We start from the raw sequence: 23259 nt of genomic DNA on the forward strand, positions 1-23259 counted from the left end.
CTTACCACTGCACCACCTCGCTCGCTCTTTAATTATTGCACATGTACTCTTAGATCGCTGTTCTGTATTTTGATAGGCTTCCATGTTTGACGATTAATTTATTTTGAATGTATATGTTACTGTAAAAGTAAGATGATTGGTAAATACTAGAATTAAATGGCGAAACCTAAGACTTACCATCACGGTGTAGTAAAAATCCTAAATTTCTTATTATGTGTATAGATTTCGAACTTTTACCAAGAGACGTTGGTAAATATTAGGGTATACCATACCAACCGATAAAACCCCATTCATTAAGAAAATTGGCTTAGCAATTTATGTAAATAACTTGCATTTATTGTAAATTTATGTATTTTAAACATTGTTGCGTTCCAATGTGATCATAGCAGCATTCCATATTAGTGAAAAATGTAAAAAAATATTACCTTTTGAACGTTAATTTTTTTTACAACAAGGCTGACTACTGTGTCACTTCGAATTATATAATATAGAAGACGATTTACACAAGCATTTTTTAGTTGAATACTTTTTGAAGCAATTGCACTTTTTGAATCCTTGTCCTCCAACAAAAGAATGTTTGGCAACCATATCCCATAGACTAATTTCTTCTCTTGCTACTTCTTCGACGTTGATAAAATTTTCCTCGCACAATGTAAATGGTTCCTAGTTTAGAATGACTTACGTTTACCTGCTTTGGTACAAAGTTGATAAAATTCGTCATCCTCAATATTTATCATTACTAGTATAATAGATTTTGCATCAGTTTTTGCCCTGTCTACATCCGGTACTTTAATTCTTACATTCTGTCCAACTGAAGGTTTTGGAATTTTCCTACATGAGGCTTCTTTCATTTTCTTTGCTTGCAACTGAAGACCTTCTTTGGCAGCTTCTCGAATCCGTTTCACTTTACTAACACTGTAGGAATTTGCCAGCGTCTTATCACAACAATCAGCTAGTGCCGGTGTCTCGTTGTTAACTGTCATCAAATCCTGTGTCTTCCTCAGCTGCTGCAGCCGCATATTCTACCTCCGTTCCTTCTGTTCCAATTCTTGGTTCACTAGCATCAATTCCTTGCTCGTCATTTTTCAGTTTCCTGTGAGTCAGTGGAAGTGATGTTTAACATTGTTTTTAAGTGTTCTTCAGTGTTTATATGTTTTGTTAAATCACGTGGAACAGCTGAGGTCGCAATGCCCATTGTCATTGGAACCCCTAACATGGTTTCATATGGTGAGCATCTGACCCCTTCATGATAATCCCTATTTTTCATTGCTTGCACAAACCTCAACCCTTCAGACCATTTTGAACTTTCATTTGTTTCCATCCAAGTTGATAACATATTTGTGATACCTTGAGTTGCTCTTTCGACTGATCCCTGATACTCAGTGTGTCTCGGCTTCCTGTAGACTATCTTTATAGCACTCCACAACTTACATAAACTTTGAATGACTTGGTTACAAAATTCTCCCCCATATCAGAATGAAGGATACTTGGGACACCAAAGGTGGTAAAAATGTCCAAAAGATGATATGCTACTTCATCAGCCCTTCTCGAAGTTAGTGCGCGAGGGATAACAAATTTTGTCAAATGATCTTGATATACAAGTATGAACTTCAACTTCTTGTCTGGGTTTTGCTGCATGTCCATTAAGTCAATTTGTCATAGCGAATTCATTTCATTGTGTAGGTTTCACGCAACACCCCCTTTCAATTTTGTTTGCTTTTTCTGACATAGTTTACGTAATCTCAAATAAGTACCGATCGATTCAACAGTCACGTTCTTGAACCTACGATTGAGTTCCACAATCGTCGCAAAGCTGCAGAAGAAACACCACTAAAACGAGTCACAAATATGACCGTACGCACGATGCTCGACACTGACTGAAACTACGCAGCTGTGAGAGGACTGAGAACTCGTAACTGCCAACAAAGAAATTTATCTGGACGCAAAATTGGCAACAATGAAACTTCTTTGAACTTTCACGTCCGAGGCGGGAGTCTTCGATCCAGCTTTTACCAGTTTGGATTGGTAAATTCTAAGATTTATCAATGTATCTTGGTAAAAGTTCGAGATCTGTGCATAACATGAGAAATTTTGGACTTCTAGCACACCATGTAGGTAAATCTCAGGTTTCACCGGTTAATTATAGGATTTACAAGTTATCTTGCTTTTACACTAACTTATATTAATACACGTAACGTCCGTTTAAAAAGAGTAATAATGGTAGACCCGTCCCCTTAGCGGACACCTATACAGTATAATAGTGTTTGTGTCATCTAAGTACTTCCTGATACGTTTGAACGAATAAGCAGGTCGTTTCCAGAATTTATATCCAATATATTTTCGTCATATTTCATACAGCTAGCTCCCCTTACACGAGAGGAAATTTGTAAACGCAGATACTTACATCTTCGGATATCTACCGTACAGCCCTAAGTATGGGTAAAATTGCCTAAATGTACGTGCGTGCACGTATCGCAGGGCCCTAGAGAAGTGTGGGTTTGTGGCATCACGTGCCCTGTGCCATGCAGTGCAGCTGGTATCATAACTATTAGGCTAATAGCATAACTCCATAAGAAATCTAATACTGCCCGCATTCTCAAGCTGCGCCTATAGCTCGTCCCACTAACTTTCAGAACAATAAAGCACAGAATCAGCGTGTTGTTCAAACATAACTACTTAAATTGCTATCATGTCGTTGGTTCTTAATTACGCATCTTCTTATGGAGTATGATGTGTAATTTACTTCACAAATTCGTTGAATCATCAAGGTCCTTAGCATACAGCCGAACCATTTCAGAGGGATACAGTGCTGTCTTTATATTGTTAGACTCCACCCCTAGCAATCGCAGTAGATGTTCCAGATACCAGTTGGTACACGACTAATGGAAACGTATCACCACCGGCAGGTCGTTTATGTTTTTTTTTACCGTATTTCCTCAAAGGATGCGGCAGCAACCATTATTTCAGTTTTCTGTTCATTAAAATATAACAGATGAAAAATTTTCTTTAAAGAATTCAGCGAAATATTTTTCCTAACTAAACGTTCCCTTATATAGAGGTGTACTTTTTCTTACAGGTTCAATGTAAATTTCAGTTTGCGCGATAAAGCCTTTACGGACGTGCACAAAAAACAGTAGTTACATGATCTTACACTCAGTATAGAACAGCTGCCAAAACATATGTCCGAAAATTATTATTCTATGTTTACAACAAATAGTCCGTGCATATTGTACCACAGAACTCTTCAGATATTCAGCCCGTTTAATTTATTTGACCCGTCTCAAAATTTTCATCCATAATAGAATTTTCGTTGTGTCATGTAACTATAAATACTCAATTAAAGACGGTCATTACTCTGTTTCCTTGAAATGATTGTTAATTTCACTGATACAGAATTTTAATGAAGTGCTAATTCTGTATCAGGTCTTTTGGAAACTGAGCCGAAGTTCACCCCCTCAGGAACTTAAACTAATTTGTAAGGTACTCAAGCTGTACGCAGCCAACAACTTTCATGGCTTCACTGGCACAGCTCCTAATACAAGTTCGTAGTTTCATACACATACTGTAAACTGCTTCCCTTCTGAAGTGGATTTCAATAGCAACCACATATATAAGTTAACAATTAAATATTCAGACATATTGATATTGGACTCGTGTAGCGGGAAAGCTAGAAATATAGATGGAAAAATGTATAAAAAAGAGAACAAAGAATTTAAACCTAAGGAGACTGTGTAGATACATTTACAATTGCTGAACCAGAAACCAGAGAACCCCTTAACAAGTACTTATAACTATAATTTTCAAAAATTAAGGAACTTGTTTGTGTAAAACAGCTGCCGTTGTAAACTGCAGAACAATTACGAACTAGTAATCAAATTGCTTCACTTTTCTTTTGGTCAACACATTTTTATAAGAACGTGACGTTTACAAGATCATGAACTATTATTTTATAAATGGGAAAAAGACAGTAAGTATACATATTGGCAACTTCATGACTGAATAGGAATCCTGGACCCAGGTTTCATGTTGTTTGGGTAACCATAATACCATTATAACCGTCTTAAAATTATTTCATAGGCAAAACGGCGAGGGGAGATTACAGCCGATACGAGTCACCTACTCCAATGCACGTTTACGCGAAGAACCTAATATATGAACGTTTCTAGCATATTAAAACTGTGTGTCTAACCAGGACTCGAATTCGAAACCTTGCCTTTACAGACTACGTCTTTTGTTGTTTTTTTTTCGGGTGCGCTATCCAGGCACGACTCACAGCTCCCTCATTAAGATTCACTTCTGACAGTACCTCTCTCCTACCTTCAAGATTTCATGAACGTTCCCCTTCACATCTATCTCAACTCTCTGTTCTGGAAGAAATGTATGATTCGCGCCTGGATGCTCATTCGATAAAAGCATTTGCTCTCGAAATTACAGGTTCCGATTTCCAGTCCCAATAGAGCACACATTTTTAATTTTCCATGAGTTTTCAAGTCAGGATATAACCCGCTGGGCAGTGGAAACTTTATTTTGGAAACAAAATACTTTAACAATTTAACAAACGTTGAACGCTAGAAAGAGCTTCCAGTATAGACTGCACTTGGGTCGTGTCATTATTTTCTTAGTTTACACTGAATATTGCTGACCCGGACTATAGTTCCTATCATTGAATGCATCTGATATTCTATATCAAAGAGCCATAATCTGCATGAAGGTTCCGGTTTCAACTCCTTAACATGAATTAGCACAAAGTTCTTATTATGGCCGTAAGTATCCCACACCTTCGTACGGCGAAATTAACTATCGGCTCATCCGCTGAATCTCTCCCAGTACAGAGTTATGATGTAAATCGTCAACCGTAAATACTAAATTACTTTTGTTTTCAATATGGCGCAACTGCCTGGATCTACATCGAGAAGTCTAGAAAAAACCGGTAACATTTCATTTTTAGAAGCGTTTCATTCTGGTAGTTTTTTGTACCCTCTTAAGAGTTCTTCGTAAACGATTCCGGATGACTTTCCTAAAAACGTTACTATCGTTCTATATTTTAATTTTAGGTAACCAAAATAGTGTTACAACTAACTTACATACTGCCAACACCCCTGTAGTTTCTGTTTTATAGATTTTTTTCACTTTGTGGCCAGCGTTTTGTACTGTTACTGCCAGTCTAAAATGAAAATACAGCGGTTTAAAGAACGTTGAAAGAGAAAACCAGTCGTGAATGAAGTTGTCTTGAAGCTCAATTGGAAATTCTCTGAAAACTGATAAAAATGACTTACAGGAGTCATTCATCACCCTTGCCTGTCTTGCACAAGATAACAGAAATAAAAGCGTTACTGTGGGGTCCTTTGCTTTATCCGATAGTTGCAAGATATAGTGTAGAACCTTTTAACAAAGCTCCAGTCATCTGCGGAAATTACTGGGGACAACCGACAGTTCTGGTTCCCCATTTCTTCACATAATCAGTTTCTACGAGGGCAAAACCTCTGCGGAGTCGCTGATACACATGCACATTCTAAGAACAGCTCGTTAAAATTTGTAACAGGGGGCAGCACGCGAAAATTCGCAGTTCCATAACAGCCTCTTTCTGAGGGAAGCGGAGTGCTCAATGGGAGAGATTCCTTTTTTTCCCTCAGGCGAGTGTCTCTGCAAAGCACCACGACGGCCTACGCATGATGAAATAAATGAGTAGCATTCGCCCCTCTTCCGGAGTTCCTCATTTCCCGCGCCGCATGAAAAGACACCGCATTCCTCAGCCACCTAATTAAAATATCTGGTGCATGACAGGGCCACCACTGACCAGATTAACGGCTGCTTCTGTGCCGCTGATTAAAGTACACATATTTCACTTTGCAAGGGTTTCTCTACTTCTCACCTCTTCTAACTTGTTTTTTTCTTTTCCTTCGGAGTATACCTGTTATGTTATCGAGTCCTACGCACCGCTACTACCGTTAGCGCTATTACCCAATGAATGACGCTTGCAATCATTGTACGAATACAAAGTCAACAGCTTTAATCTAGAGATTTCAAAGTAACATACAACCCCTGAAAAATAAGTGGATAAATAACAATTTCTTGTTAATACATACACTGTTGGAAAAAATCGCAACACCGAAAAGTAATTAGTGTAGAGTAATGAGATTTCGGGAATACATTTGTCTAGGTAACGTATTTGTGATTAATACTGCAAGATCACAGGGTAATGTACGCGTGAGATACTTCATTGAAAATGTTAAATCCCGATGTGCCAGTAACCGGTGTAACCGCCAGAATGTTGAATGCAAGATGATAAACGAGCATGCATTGTGTACATGTGCTGGATGTCACTCTGTGGGATGGAGTTCCATGCCTGTTGCGCTTGGTCAGTCACTACAGGGACTGTTAATGCTGGTTGTGTATGACTATAGTTGTCGTCCGATGATGTACCGTATGTGCTCGATTGGACACAGATCTGGTGATCGAGCAGGCCAAGGGAACATGCCGACTGGGTTACAACAGCGGTAAGTGGGTAAGCGTCATGCTGGTGGAAAACTCCCCCTGGAATGTAGTTCATGAATGGCATCACAACAGGTCGAATCACGAGACTGACATACAAATCTGTAGTCAAAGTGCATGGGATAAACACGATAGTACTCCTGCTGTCTTAGGAAATCTCACCACAGATCATAACTCCAATTGTAGATTCAGTGTGTCTAGCACACAGACAGGTTGGCTGCAGGCCTTCAACTGACCTCCTCCTAACCAACACACGGACACCACTAGCACCGAAGCAGAACCAGCTTTCATCAGAAAACACAACAGACTTCAACCCTGCTCTCCAATGAGCTCTCGCTTGACAACGATGATTTCGGAAATGGCTGTGGTTTGCGGTCAGTGGAATGTGCACTACACAGCAACTGGCTCGGAGCTGTCCTTGAAGTAACTGGTTTGCAACAGTTCGTTGTATTATTATGGTCCAAACAGCTGCTCAGATTTCTGCTGCAGATGCAGTACGATGCACCAGAGGCGTAAGCCGAACATGATGCTCTTCCATCTCGGTAGTGCGACTTGGTCATCAGGCGGCCGGTCTTCTTGCGAGCGCGTATTTCCGAGACCATCGCTGCCAGCAGAAATGCACAGTGGTAACACGCCTGCGAAGTCTCTCTGAAAAATTGCAGAAGGAGCATCCAGCTTCTCGTAGCTCTATTACAAACCTTGTTCAAACTGAGTGAGGCGTTGATAATGGTGTCTTCGTCACCGTAAAGGCATTCTTGGTTAACGTTAACTCATCAGTTCCGATCTGAAAGTTAGCTAACTCTCACGACCGTTACAGCGTGTATTTAAAGAAAAACTGATAAGCATCATCGGTTTGCATCATCATAGTGGCCCTGGTAGCTACACTCTTACTACACATCATCTTTCAGATTTAGAAACACGCCTAGGATCTTTACTTTATGTCGCACCACTCCTTCTAGGAGTTGCGACTTCTTTCCGTCTGTGTATGTTACTCGATTACTAAGCAGCCGGTACAACCAAATGATGATGAACGCTGTTCAGGCACGTTATAGATTTTTTTAAGATAAAATTTAGAAATATGTGTTTGAACAGTTCATCCTAGCCTTGGTAACGTAGCTATGAGTCCGTTGCATCTTACTTTGCTCTGAAGCTAACTATAGCTCATGCATTTTTATATCAAGTAATAAAGAAAACTCGCTGCTAAACAGAATGCCATACATTATTTCTATTTTTTCCCTATCAGTTTGTACACTGATCAACCAGAACATTATGACCACCACCTGGCAAGGACTGACTGCTAATCAGACACACGCACGGTGCAGATAGTATCAGCGAGCGTGCTGTCCATGTGTAGAATGGGAAAGGCGCTCTGTCTGTTTTGATCTGCTGTTCTGGGTATGCTGTTGTGAGTGTCTTCAACACATGGCGTAACCAATGTGAAATCACGTGGGATGAGCGAACATGCCTCATTAAAGTGCACACAGTGCGCCGAACGCTCCGAACGATGGGCCTCCGCAGCCGACGACACGTGCATGTGCCAATGTTAAGGGACCGACATCGGGAACTACAACTGAAATGGGCACGTGACTATCGAACTGGACGTTGGCGCCGTGGCAGAGCGTTGCATGGTCTGATGAATGCCGATACCTTCTTCATCATGCCGATGGGAGGGCGCGAATCTTCCAAGGGGAGCGCTCCGTAACACCTGTTCTGTCGGATAGAGACAAGCTGGAGGCGGCTCCATCATGCTCTGGGGAACGTTCAAGTGGGCATCCATGAGTTCAGTGGAGCTCGGGCAATGCACCATGACGGCCAAGGTGTATCGTACACTGGTCGTAGACCATGCGCACCTCTTCAAGCTAACCATGTTTCCCGACGGCAGTGGAGTTTTTATGCAAAATAATGCGCCGTATCACAAGGCCAGGTATGTGATGGAGTGGTTCGAAGAACATAGTGGGGACTTCCAATTGATGTGCTGGTCCCCCCAACTCGCAAGATCTGAACCCGATCGAATACATCATGGATGTGATTGAACGTGGCGTCAGAGCCCATCACCACCCTCTCCTGAATTTACTGGAATTAGTTGACTTGTGTGTGTGTGCAGTTGTAGAGGTCAACTCCCTCCACCGACCTACCAAGGTCTCGTTGCTTCCATATCACGACTCGTCGCCGCTGTTGTCCATGTCAAGGGTGGACATACCTGCTATTATGTACATGGTCATAATGTTCTGGCTAATCAGTGTACATTGCACCCTTTTCTCCCTCCTGTCTTTTCTCTCCCCGGTGAACCTGAAAAATTCAAAACACACTATTTCCAATTGCACCCAAGGGGTAATAAACTTTCTGCCTTTTTCACGATTCTCGTAACTAGCTGCACGACATACAGATCCATGGAGGAGCCACATAAGTTACTTTATTAGTCTCCCTATTACAGTAAGTTTAGTGAAAAAATCACACGTTACTCGCAAACTGACTAACATATGTCAACAACCACATATCACACATAATGCTAATTTTACAGCAACAGAAAACCGATAACGCGCCATTAAGCAGATGATGTACACAAATAAGTACTGAGCGTGTGACAAAAAATTGTACTTATCTTTTGAAGAGCTGCACACGAAAATGCCACTTACACTGGAGCTGTGTTAAATGGTTCTATAGACTGCGACTATCGGATAAAACAAATATCCCCATTGCAACGCTTTTATTTTTTATCTTGTATAAGGCAAACAGGAGTGAATGAATTATTTCTATTAATCTTTTTCATCAGTTTTACAACGAATATAGAAACAGACATTCAAGACTACTTCATTCGCAACTGTTTTCTATTTCAGCACTCTTTGAAACACAATATTTTTCATTTTAGATTGCAGACGGAGGTAAATATTAAAATGTGAGCGCTATGGATACGTTAAACTAAAGCGATTCAAATACATACTGCGACTAATCTAAAATAACACAGAGCGTTTCGAACAGCAAGCAGCTGCAGCGTTGAGGTCGTAGCAGACACTGCAAAATCACATTTAGATTTTGCAACAATAAGTTTCTTATCTCCATCGTTCTCCTTAGACGACACGCAAAATGAAATGTTTTAACGCAACTAAAAATCGATGAATATTCGTCGTTTGCAAAATCACAAACATAAATACTGTCAGATCATTGCTAATTGATATACTTCGTTTATCCTTTTTCATGAATTCTCGAATGACTGAGATTATTAAATAACTCGATAGATAGTCAGTACTGCGGAGCGTCAGTCTTATGAATAATATTTTATGCTGCAGAGAGAGTAGTATAGGAGGAATGTGTGGTTGACGTATGGAAACACTTTTTGTAAATTTACACAAATTCTACAATGCTCGAAACTTATTGACTTACGAAATTCTTGCAACTTTATAAATTTCTAACAGTTCCGAAGGCGGTACTTAATACAGCACGTGAACACTAAGTTTTCTACATAAACAGTGTGATGTACACAGAAAATTTCAAACAGTTCCGAAGACGGTACGCTATACAACATATGGTAGCTACGTTTTGGAAACAAACTATGTGATGTACACAGAATATAACAAGAAAAGCTGTAGGCGGATAAGAAAGGCTTGTTCTAATTCAAATGGTCATCTGTTGTTGCTGTTGTGGTCTTCAGTCCAGAGACTGGTTTGATGCAGCTCTTCATGCTACTGTATCCTGTGCAAGATTCTTCATCTCCCAGTACTTACTGCAACCTACATACTTCTGAATCTGTTTAGTGTATTCATCTCTTGGTCTCCCTCTACGACTTTTACCCTCCATCTAGATTATAAAAATATGACAAATTATTCTTATCTAAATACTTTAATCCAAAGAGGTTCAATGGGACTTATTTATGGTGAATGGTGAGCGCACATTCCCAGAAACATAACTGATGTTATCCAATTACACTGGTTTCAGTATATATATTTCAAATGACTCCTCATAGTAGACTTCGTTAGGCTAAATATTCACTTATATCCCATTGGATTATCCCCTATTTTCAGAAATAAAAGTCCTGTTGAGTGCAATATTATTAGAGGTGACAAATTGCGTTACTATTTTAACAGAAACTGAGAGCGAATCAGCTCACCTAGAGCGTTTCATGAAAAATACACGAACTTGAAATAAAGTTCGCCAGCAAGGGTTTCAACTGCTTTTCCTATGCTAGTCTTAGTCACAGCTAGTTCAGTGCTCAGTAATGCCCTCCAGTAAACTGCTTTTTATTGTGTATCCAGAGTACAAATTCAACCTAACAAATGAGAACAAGAAAGAAGGAAAATTTCACGGTCTATAGACAGCACACTCGTTCGGGTTAAAGTATTAACTCCTCCTGAACAGGCCATGAAGGCCAAACGGTACCGACCGGCCGCCGTGTCATCCTCAGCCCATAGGTGTAACTGGATGTGGATGTGGAGGGGCATGTAGTCAGCTCACCGCTCTTCCGGTCGTATGTCAGTTTCCGAGATCGGAACCGCTACTTCTCAATCTAGTAGCTCCTCAGTATGTCTCACAAGGGCTGAGTGCACCCCGCTTGCCAACAGCGCTCGGCAGACCGGATGGTCACCCATCCAAATGCTAGACGAGCCCGGCAGTGCTTAACTTCGGTGATCTGACGGGAACCAGTGTTACCACTGCGGCAAGGCCGTTGGCACCAAGGTATTAACACAGCTATTAAATAGTGGGTAAGGACGCTGGCTGAGGTGTTGTTCAAGAAACCACTCTAAGCTTCTCTTACGTTAAGGAAACTTTAGAAAAATGGCTCAACTAGAAGTTAAGCCCCGTTCCTCCCTACACAAAACCTGTTTAAACCACTGTGAAACCCTGTACAGTCAATCAAAATATAATGACGACATCGATTGGTGATCTGTGCTTTCATGTTGTGTACGTAAGTTGTTAAGACTATTGTTCCAATCCAAAAGTCCAGGATATCGCCAACTGACTTGTAAGTAATGTTTCTTTGGATTTTCACCAGTCAGACCAACCGATAGCATCACTTTTATTGCGACCGAAACAGTACACATTGTCCGTTAACAGAAAAGGCAGCTGAGTCGTTCGGAAGAAGTGATGTGTGATCAAGTCTAACTCTAGCTTAGACTTCTTAATTTGAACTATTCGCTGGGGGATGCCTGTCATTGGGATAATACATTCACGTAGGTTAGACCCCAATGCGACAAGTGTCGTGGAATATCATAAAAATGGTTCAAATGGCTCTGAGCCCTATGGGACTTAACATCCATGGTCATCAGTCCCCTAGAACTTAGAACTACTTAAACCTAACTAACCTAAGGACATCACACAACACCCAGTCATGGAATATCCCTGCAATACGGCCACTGATAAACACTAGCCAAAACTCGTGCCAATATTCTACGTAAAGACTTGCTATAATTGACAAAAAAAACTTGTATTGCTTTAGACTTAGTCGATGATAATGATCTTCAGTTCTAGACAAAGACAAGGAACCTCAAACGAACAAACATTTTAATTATATATCACTTTTACATATTTTGTTAAGGCGTTAGATACAGAAAAGAGGAGTGCCCTTTGCCGAATCATCCAGTTAGTTGGCTATTCTGTGAAATGAATTCATATCCTTCGTATTCTGCCTGAAAATATAAGGCATATCGTCCTTAACAAGGGAATAAGGTACCCTCTTCAAATCTAAAAAGCTGGGAAACAGGAATGCAACATTGCTACCCTTTTATCTCAATATTCATATGAAGTCCCTTACATCCTACACCACAACACTCTACCACTTGTAGAAGTTTAATATACAGCAGACTGGGGCCTCTTGAGTCAGACCAGAAAGCAAGTCAGAATTAAAGTATTTACAAAGATCATCGTTGAGCTTTAGTAAGCTACATCCAGCTTAGAGGACGAACTATTGACCATAATGAACAGTTTCAATTACAAATGTTACTCAACACGAGTAGGAGAGAAGAAATGTTCGTAACGCTCATTGAATACTTCCAGGCGTCACGATCAAAGGAGTTGTGCAATGGGTAGCAAAATTATTTCCCTAACTTAGTAGTCAACTACCGGAAAGTACAGTAATTGATGCAGAACTACTAGAGCTTTCAAAATCATTCAGTGTAGCTTTCATTTTCATGCAAAAAGGCTCTTGAAAAATGAAGACCTCATTTCATGAACGATACATCATTTTCCTAGTCTAATTTGTCGTTGTATAATATGGACAACTTGCTGGAGTCTCGTAGTTTCCCATGAAAAATTATATAAGGCGACCATGGAAGACTACTTAGACTAAAATTACAGGTGTGTCACTATCACTATCTTCTAACAAACTGACACTTTTTGCATTCAAGCATTATTCAACATTTAATTATATGAGGAGACCACATTTCATTATTCTCTGTTGCCAGTCTGCCAAAGTAAATTATGTACTTTGGTCAAAAGTAAAGGAACCGACCTCGGTTAAAGTAAGGTAAGAAGATGAACTGAAATGTAACATAAAATAATGATTCATGAAGACTTAAAACTGGGATAGACAGAGGACATGATTGGCTACGACTTACGCAAGCTGACATTGAATACATTGTGTATTTACGAAGGAGGCATAAAGCAGCACATAAGACATTACCCACAACTATTGGCAATAAATTGTGTGTGTCAACTTTTGGAAGGGTATATGATTCCAGAATAGGTCTGTCATTTCTTGGAAATATACCATATTTGATAATAAATCACAATCAGTCAGCTACGCACATTCAGTTGTCTGTTAACTGGCCAAACACTAATTCAGTGAATAATAAACAGCTGTTTACTTAGGTTCAGACTACCCGTTGGCAGTAGAACCATGAGGGGCTGATTAATAGGTAAATCTGGTGAGGAGCGCATTATGGCTTTACTTAGAAAACTATCCTAGCACATATATTGAAAGTAAGTATAACAACAAAGTGTGAGCGTATATAGAATAGCACAGTAATCCCCTTCCTCTTCACACACCAGAAACAAGAGAAGAGTGAGTAACTGCAGTAACTTGTTAAGTAAATGGATGAGTGACTAATCAGAAGAGCAGAAGAAAACACTTCCTCGTGCTGGTAATTTAGTAAGATTTGACAATACAAATTCGAAATAAACGATAGTTGATACTAAAACCGAGAGTGTAGGCAACTGGCGTCTCGATAAGTCGTCAGCGAAGAATAAGAACACAAAGAAACTTCATGTAAATCTAGATTACTAGATCTACAAACACGAAAGTATTGAACGTTATGAAAAAGTAACATCATATACAGACTACCGTTTATCATTTTTGGTTCGCAGTAATTGGTCGTCATAAACAGAACCCACATGCACAGCGCTACTATAAATGATTCAATCGCTTTCAGAGTTCTATATTTTTTCGAAGTATTACATGTATAAACATAACTGCAGCATGAATGGGACCTTAAACTCATCATGTTTTCATTTTGAACTCTTGTATAGCGAATCCGAATGTAATTACAACATGGACTGGTCATCAGTACTTTCATATGCTGTACGTGAGGATGTTAAGACTACTGTTCTTGTTCAAAGTTCCAGAAGGTCTCTCTGGATTTTCACGAATCACATCAAGGGATGGTATCGCAGTTATCACGAGTTAAATGATACACACTGCACACTAAGAGAGGGCTGCTTACACGCTCAGAAGATGTGATGTGTGATCAGGCGTAAAATAATAAGCGAAATATCGGAGGAAGAAATAATACCGTCCAGGATGAACGCCGCAAAGAGGATGGAATCTAGCTGCAAAATGGTGGTAAGGCTGTCAGCTGAAATATCATGGAATCTGGCTGCAAACTTTGAACACCCTTTAATTCTTGAAACACGTTTCTCACATTGCTAATTGCTGATTCCCAAAATAAGTCTACCTATTTTATGATTTGACAATTGAAGAGTTTAAAATCTTATACGAACTTGTAACTCATAATACAGTAATTAGATTCCCCCGGTGGTAACACCTCATATTCACTAGTAGTACATTGTTTATTATACTTCGTGATTGTGCTAGAAGCCTTGTAGAACGCTCCTGAGCGGTTGTTATCTAGAAGCGTGTGGGATTCGATAGATTTCTTTTCGACTTTTCATGGCTCCAGTGGCTGGTCAAAAGGCTTTACAGGTTTACTGGAACAGGGAGCATGTTTTTTACGCTAATGTCATTTTAATTTAGGCATCTTCAAGCTTTCATTCGCTAAGTATTCATGACAAATCAAACACATGGACCTGTCTTCAGTGTTTACAGAACTAAAGGAAATCCTTATTTTATAAACACATTTCTGCGTGCTAATGCACAACGCCTAATTTTTATCTATCTGCACATATATGTTGTACCAGGGTGCTCCGGATGCTGGGTGGTCTATAGATTCAGTTTTCTCTGTGATCTTTGACAGATTTAACCAGCTATCAAACGCTAAGATATTCCTGATAACTTGTAGCTCGAAAACTATGCCAATCCATAGCTCATCTGAATTCACGAGCTCCTTTTCATTTTGGTGCGAGAAATTACAGTAGCAATACTTGACAACATAATATACACTGAATCCGAGCAACTTGCTACACCGCCGGACATAACAGGACCCAAGCTGTTACTAATCGTGCACAGACAGCTGTCGTAAATTGCTTATCGTGGGGCACAGTTTATGCTTATGGCTGACACACAGGGACCGTTTTCCCTATCAATTTTCAATCCCGTACCACACATCTATTCAGACAATAAATTACTTAGAATTTGATTGCCTGTTAAATCAGATTGCGGTTACCGATTTACATGTAGGACTTCTTCAGAGTCCAAAAATTTATCGTTAGTAAACGCAAACGAAATATGTCGTCTTCGAGTAACGTATAGACAATACACCTCTGCAATACGTTCGCATAGATAATATTGCGATAGAAAATCAGCGAAAGCCATTGTTTTACTATCTCCGGTAGTAGAAAAAAGCTCTCACTTCATTTAATTGAAAGCGAATAATACAAAACTGCTTTTCGAGCTCCAGTCTGATAACCACGATTAAACGAGGGAGTGTGTGGTCGGCTTTCCGGATACAACCAGCTTTTGTTATGGAATTAATGATAGGCTCTTTCGAACATAATTCTCTATAATCGCCTGTTATTGACAACTTGTAATTGTTAAAATTTTGAGCTGTCCTAATTATATCGCTTTCCAGCTGCTTCCCATCCATTCCGACGTAGTGACAGTGTCATACGGCAATCATTTTCGCTTACAGTATGTTTCTGAGTGCCCATTATACGCTTTGAGAGCTTGTACTGATGACAGAGTAGGTACAGTTCTAAATAAGAAGTAATGTTCGGAAGCCTACCACATCCGTGTCACATGTAAAAATACGTAAATTAATATATTCCACTTCCCTACATTAACTTTATCAAAGAACATTAGTAATTAGTTGTGATTCAAACGATTATCATACTAGGGCGTGCTGAAAAGGAATTTCTCCGATTTTTTTTTTGTGAAAATTCTTAAAGCGCTTGAAGTAAATTAAACGTTATTAAAATTCTATATCTTTATTCTTCATGTCTGCATGTACAGGGTAAGTCACGTAAGACATAACGCCTCTTCTATTTCGTTAACGGTTACACTTATCGAAACACGGTTTTCGGAAAATGTTAGGGAGTCCAGGGGAACGTATAGTTTTGTTTGGTTAAAGTTTTTAGTGCTTGTGGCAACGGAGATATTGAAGCAAGTACTTTCTTTCTTTTCAAAAAATGAAACCGTATAATTTTTATAACTGCATTAGATAGCCCTTGAGAAGACAATTACACTGATTAATTTTTTGAAATGTCTTAAAATGTGAGACCACAGTGGCCGGAATCGGCATTAGCGGTGCAAACACAGCAAGCAGAGCTCTCGTGCCTGGGTCCTTCTCTGCACTGCAAAAAATGGTTCAAATGGCTCTGAGCACTATGGGACTCAACTTCTGAGGTCATGAGTCCCCTAGAACTTAGAACTAGTTAAACCTAACTAACCTAAGGACATCATACACATCCATGCCCGAGGTAGGATTCACACCTGCGACCGTAGCGGTCTCGCGGTTCCAGACTGCAGCGCCTAGAGCCGCACAGCCACTTCGGCCGGCCCCTCTCTGCACTGCAGACCGCTCATTTCTGCTTCAATATTCGTTGCGTGCAGACATGAGGAGAAGTTGAATAGCCTACTTTTATACTGTGAATTCAATAGAAATGCCGTAAAGACAGTGCAGCGGTATAGGGCTGTCTATCCAGGTCGATAATGTTCGGAGCGCCGGACAATTGCACTAATTATTAAGACCCTAGTGCGGACAGACGGCTTGAACGTCAAAAAGAGGACAAGAAAGAAGACTGCAACTGACATAGAACACGAAGAAACTGCTCTGGCTACAATACATAAGAATCCGCAAATTGGCATGAAACATATTACAAGGAATGTGAAATCAGCCAGACAAGTTGCCATTCGTATCCTACATCGACAGAATACCCATCCCAATCACCTGACACTACATCAGGCACTAGACGACCGTGATTTCGAACGTCGTACGGAATTTTGTTGGTTTGCCCTTCAGCAACTACCGAGTGAGGTGGCGCAGTGATTAGCACACTGGACTCGCATTCGGGAGGACGACGGTTCAATCCCTTCTCCGGCCATCCTGATTTAGGTTTTCCGTGATTTCCCTAAATCGCTTCAGGCAAATGACGGGATGGTTCCTTTGAAAGGGCACGAACGATTTCCTTCCCCATCCTTCCCTCACCCGAGCTTGCGCTTCGTCTCTAATGACCTCGTTGTCGACGGGACGTTAAACACTAATCTCCTCCTCCTCCTCCTCCTTCAGCAACTGAGAGACAACCCAACGTTTTTCCAACGTGTGGTCTCTACCGATGAAGCTATGTTTACTATCATACGCTAATGTAAATTTGGCTACTGGACAGTCGCAGATCCACATTGGCTTCGTCTGGTGCAAAATCAGTGGCCTTGGAGCGTAAGCGTGTGGTGGGGCATCATAAGAAATTACATTGTGGGACCTTACTTCACCTCAGGTGTTCTAAAAGGATTGAAGCAGGCTTCTCTTCACCGATTTACGATGATCTAACAGGTATGTGGACAGAGTAACAGTGTACTCTCAGTATGCAGTCCGATGTATTCAGCAGGGAGGTGTGTCAATGAGGTACTAAGCCAGTATCATGTTTGTAAGTCGGAGGCGTCTCATAGCTAGCAGAGGTATTTTTAGGCTGTGTAGTATCGAGAAACAATCCTAGGGCCAACATTCAGCCATATTTTCGTCTTGAAGCCGACAATTTCAAACACACTGCGCTCACCTCGTGAATGTGTTGATTCAGGAGCTGAGAATCAACCGAAACGAATGTCTTGTGGTATCTACTGAGATAAACCTGACTGAGCGTGCCTAGGACCAACCGAGATTCTCAGTGAGCCCTCGGAGGAATCTTCCTCAGGTACTGGATGGCCCCAGAACGTTCACATCTTCTGAGTGGCATGAGCTTGTGCAGCAACCTCTCGATCACCTTTTGGATAGCAGCCGAGCATATTACATCTACATCTGTATCCATACTCCGCAAGCTACCTGACGGTGTGTGGTGGAGGCTACTTTGAGTACCTCTATCGGTTCTCCCTCCTATTCCATTCTCGTATTGTGCGTGGAAAGAAAGATTGTCGGTATGCCTCTGTGTGGGCTCTAATCTCTCTGATTTTATCCTCATGGTCTCTTCGCGAGATATACGTAGCAGCGAACATTAATACTGCTTGACTCCTCGGTGAACGTATGTTCTCGAAACTTCAACAAAAGCCCGAACCGAGGTACTGAGCGTCTCTCCTGCAAAGTCTTCCACTGGAGTTTATCTATCATCTCCGTAACGCTTTCTCGGTTACTACATGATCCTGTAACGAAGCGCGCTGCTCTCCGTTGGATCCTCTCTATCTCTTCTATCAATCCTATCTGATACGGATCCCACACCAGTGAGCAGTATTCAAGCAGTGGGCGAACAAGTGTCCTGTAACCTACTTCCTCTGTTTTCAGATTGCATTTCCTTAGGATTCTTCCAATGAATCTCAGTCTGGCATCTGCTTTACCGACGATCAACTTTATATGGTCATTCCATTTTGAATCACTCCTAATGCCTACTCCAAGATAATTTATGGAATTAACTGCTTCCAGTTGCTGACCTGCTGAATTGTAGCAAAATATATGAAGGATCTTTCTTTCTATGTATTCGCAGCACATTACACTGGTCTACATTGAGATTCAATTGCCATTCCCTGCACCATGAGTCAATTCGTTGCAGATCCTCCTGCATTTCAGTACAATTTTCCATTGTTACAACCTCTCGATATACCACAGCATCATTTGCAAAAAGCCTCAGTGAATTTCCGATGTTATCGACAAGGTCATTTATATACATATTGTGAATAGCAACGGTCCTACGACACTCCCCTGCGGCACACCTGAAATCACTCTTACTTCGGAAGACTTCTCTCCATTGAGAATGACATGCTGCATTCTGTTATCTAGGAGCTCTTCAATCCAATCACACAATTGGTCTGATAGTCCATATGCTCTTACTTTGTTCATTAAACGACTGTGGGGAACTGTATCGAACGCCCTGCGGAAATCAAGAAAGACTGCATCACCCTGGGAACCCGTGTCTATGGCCCTCTTAGTCTCGTGGACGAATAGCGTTAACCGGGTTTCACACGATCGTCTTTTTCTAAATCCATGCTGACTCCTACAGAGTAGACTTCTAATCTCCAGAAAAATCGTTATACTCGAACATAATACGTGTTTCAAAATTCTACAACTGATCGACGTTAGAGATATAGGTCTATAGTTCTGCATATCTGTTCGACGTCCCTTCTTGAAAACGGGGATGACTGCGCACAAGATGGGACAACACAGAACTGAATGTTACCCAGCCACATACTTCGATTTCACAGATGTGTATTTTCCAACAGCCTGCCTAAATTTTATTTATTGTTTCTTTTCACAGCAAAGTAATTTTTTCTTTGTAGTTCCATAAATCTTATTCTTTCCTTCAATGATCTCTTTGAAAATTAGTCATTTTACGTTCCCAGATGTGCAGGTGTCTGTAGAACGTATGTAAGGCAGTTTATTTGGGACAGTACTACTTACAATTTATCTTCATTCTAGCAGTGGAACTGGCGCGAAAAATCAGGAATGGAAGTTAACAACTGCGAGTGCGCACTGCGGTTCCCGAATGTCAGCCTAACTTCATAGCGTACGCATTGTAGGCGGGTATGAAATGATTAGAGATCGATTATTCTGTGACAGGTAGAACGGACAACAGAGTTCATTAGTGTTTATCGTGTTTAGTGCTGTTAATAGGTCTAATAGAGTATATAAGGGTCCGGACCAGTGTCAGATGTTGAGTGATCACTGTGAAGGACACAGAGATGCCGCCTACTCTTCTGAGAGTGCGGTATCAGAACATATGTTTTAAAGAGGGCACATTGTGCGTATCCATTTGACCAGCTGGCAGAATCGAGCAATATCCGCGTTTGTGGGTATTCGAATGTGACGGTGGCCTGATGTTGGACTGCATGGTAATGTGCGGACAGGTATACTCGTTGCCAAGGTTCTGGTTGACCATCTCTGACCACCTACCACAAGAGAGGATCACCGTTGTGTGCACAAAGCACATCGCAGCACTTTTACATCTGCACCTGCCAGCCAAGAACATGTAATGTTCTCTTTGCAACATTGTCTGTCATCCAACACCATTAGTCTGGAGAATTTTCGTCCAATGCGTAGGCCTCCGTTAACATCACAAGACATACCTCTGATTTTCGGGTGTTGACATGACCGGGAAACGCGGACTGTTGATAAAATGCGTCGCGTTGTCCTCATTGATCAGCCGTGCTCTTGCACTACCCCAGATGATCGTCGTTAGTGATTATGGCGGCGACTTGGTAGAATTCCCATTCGTCCAGTGTTTTTTGGAGGATTGGAAGTGTTACTTTTTGCACATGGTGTGCGGAGCCATCGGTTATTGCTTCATGTCATGGCTGGTAGTGATTGAGGGAACTCCAACAGCACAACGGTACATATCGGTATCATGCATCATCATGTGTTTCCTCTCATGGGGCAATATCGTGTTGTCATTTTCCAACAGGACAATGCTCTTGCATATATGGCACATTGGTCTATGAAATGTCTGATGTTGAAATACTGTGGTGGCCAGAAAAGATCCAAGCCTCTTAGACTTAACATCATAGTTTCTGTCTGAGGTTTCGGTCACTGCAGTATTTCAGCTACTTATTGTATGAAACTAACCTTCTTTCCATTTTCATTGAATACATCTTTAGGTGTGACATGTTTAGAGGGATTATTTTCAGACGTCACTAGCAGGTGAAACAGTTAGAGACAGTTCGCTTCTGATTCGCGGGGATTCCGCAGTAAAACAGGGCAGTGTGAGCATCCTGCCGGCGACATGTGTGACACAACGCCTCCTGCGGCCTCAGCGCCTTGCCAGAAACGCGCCGCACCGCGTGAAAAAAATGCAACGAGTACGTTTTTCTCGCTACTGCGACAGAGTACCACAGTAGTGCGCGACTCAATAAACAACTTTGGATGGTATGAAGAAAAGTAGCCCCGGCTTGAAACAACGATTTTCCGAGCCGCTGTTAAACATGAATGTCTCGAGTGTTACCTTAGACGCGATTTAAGCGGGTAGTCATCCACTCCACCGGCCGAGGTATGACACGTAGTTTAATAAAAGTAAACGGCAAGTACAGGATGTGAGAAACGGCTCGAAGTTCCTTAAGCTACTTCAGTGGTTGTCTCGGTAGAGGAGAAAAAGAAATCATACACCACGACGGAATTGATAATGGTAATGATATGGTATCGGAGGTGCGGGCACCGTTAATTGCCAAGACGGTCGTTTTTGTCCAAGGATGGCGTAGTACAGCCACCAGGGAGGGCGCGGAATCAGGAGTGCTCAATTAGCAATAATATTCTTTATTCTATAAGGCGCGTGTAAAAAGCCTGCTGACGGTCTCTCACACCTTCTACTGTTCCTAGAGTACCTTTGTATCTGATACATTAATCACGGAACGGAGTCCCAGCACCCAGTTTCCCAGTTATTACTCACCATTCCAGCTACCCTGCTGCGCCACTACATCCATATTCCACCTTCCATGCACTTCCATGCCTTATCCATCCTCTCCCGCTAGAAGTTTATCCAACTCCCATTCCACAACGATGAAATCCGTCCCGAGATATATCCCTCTTTCCAACCCTAATCGCAACGTTCCACCTCACACCATTCTCCAATTTTTTCCTTTCCCCTTCATCGACCTTGCTGACTTCTAGTTGCTACCTGCGGTTCTATAGGGCTCCAAAGTCATACACATCGCCGGCCTCGGTGGTGTCGCGGTTCTAGGCGCGCAGTCCGGAACCGTGCGACTGCTACGGTCGCAGGTTCGAATCCTGCCTCGGGCATGGGTGTGTGTGGTGTCCTTAGGTTAGTTAGGTTTAAGTAGTTCTAAGTTCTAGGGGACTCATGACCACGGCAGTTGAGTCCCATAGTGCTCAGAGCCATTTGAGCCATTTCATACACATCAGCGCACCTTTATCTTGAAAATTTTCTTCGTGTGACACCTCGCATCATCATTAAACCACGGCATCATTCACGTTCAGAGTGGTTGTATACTAACTGTTATACTAAATCGTGAAGCGAGTTTTAAACACCATCAGTATTTTCATCTGTTGTATTTTACAGATCCTGGTTCATTGTGATTTGTTTTTATGTAAAAATCATTGCTGTCGTCCACCTATGTATCTTCTTTAAAAAACCATCTGTCACTGTAGCCTTTCATATGTTTTAACCACTTTTTAAATACAGCTCTCGTAACCTCTGGTTGAAGAGCTGGCGCCGGCCGCGGTGGCCGTGCGGTTCTAGGTGCTGCCGTCCGGAACCGCGGGACTGCTACGGTCGCAGGTTCGAATCCAGCCTCGGGCATGGATGTGTGTGAAGTCCTTAGGTTAGTTAGGTTTAAGTAGTTCTAAGTTCTAGGGGACTGGTGACCTAAGATGTTAAGTCCCATAGTGCTCAGAGCCATGAACCATTTCTTTTTTGTTTTTTTTTTGTTTTTTTTTTTGTTTTTTTTTTTTTTTTTAAGAGCTGGTTTTGTCCGCTGACAGTCCGTCCCCTTTGTGGGGAACTGAAATAACAATAAAGAAAAAAAAAAGTTGATGATGGTCGTTCAGTGGAGTGTGTATACACACAAGCAGTGGTAGCACCCTTAGCGTAGCACAGGGCGACGTTGTTGGGAAGCGTCTGTGTGCGTATGCAGGGGCGATTGTGTGCTGCTGCAGTGAAGCAGCAGCCGCTGGTGCGACCTTGCGTAAGGTTGTTGCCACGCGTCTGGCAAGCGGCTGCCTACGCTGAACGGCCTGTCATTCCTGGGAGTTAGTCAGGGGTACTAGCGCACTGGTGCTAACCCCTCGGAAACGCTCAAAAACCAGACGAATACGCCCTAGAAGATGTCTCCAAATGGTGGCTCCGGATCGAGACCCAGAGCCGTTAGGTCTGGTATTGGCTCGTAGGCCGAAATTTAGCTGAAGAACTGTTAGTCTAAGCTGAAGTTGCTTGGCTGGCATGGGACCGACGGCTGGGACGGAGTACGTCACGGCGTCGACAGTAGTCAAAGACAAATGGCTTCTAATGCATGAGCGGCGAGTATTTATAATTGGTGGGCCCAGTTTATCTGTGTCAGTGCCCCACCTTTGGTTGAGC

The 23259-nt window shown here is 41.6% G+C and overlaps 1 protein-coding gene and 1 pseudogene across 10 annotated transcripts in view; one reads left to right on the forward strand and one right to left on the reverse strand.

Moving 5' to 3' along the window:
- Nucleotides 1-23259, forward strand: part of LOC126297914 (thrombospondin type-1 domain-containing protein 7A-like) — a 1219654-nt gene that overhangs the window by 538492 nt on the left and 657903 nt on the right. The window lies entirely within an intron of this gene.
- On the reverse strand, nt 11040-11157 carry LOC126300150 (5S ribosomal RNA; annotated as a pseudogene).

The sequence above is a fragment of the Schistocerca gregaria genome, chromosome X, assembly GCF_023897955.1.
Source record: "Schistocerca gregaria isolate iqSchGreg1 chromosome X, iqSchGreg1.2, whole genome shotgun sequence".
Classification (NCBI taxonomy): domain Eukaryota; kingdom Metazoa; phylum Arthropoda; class Insecta; order Orthoptera; family Acrididae; genus Schistocerca; species Schistocerca gregaria.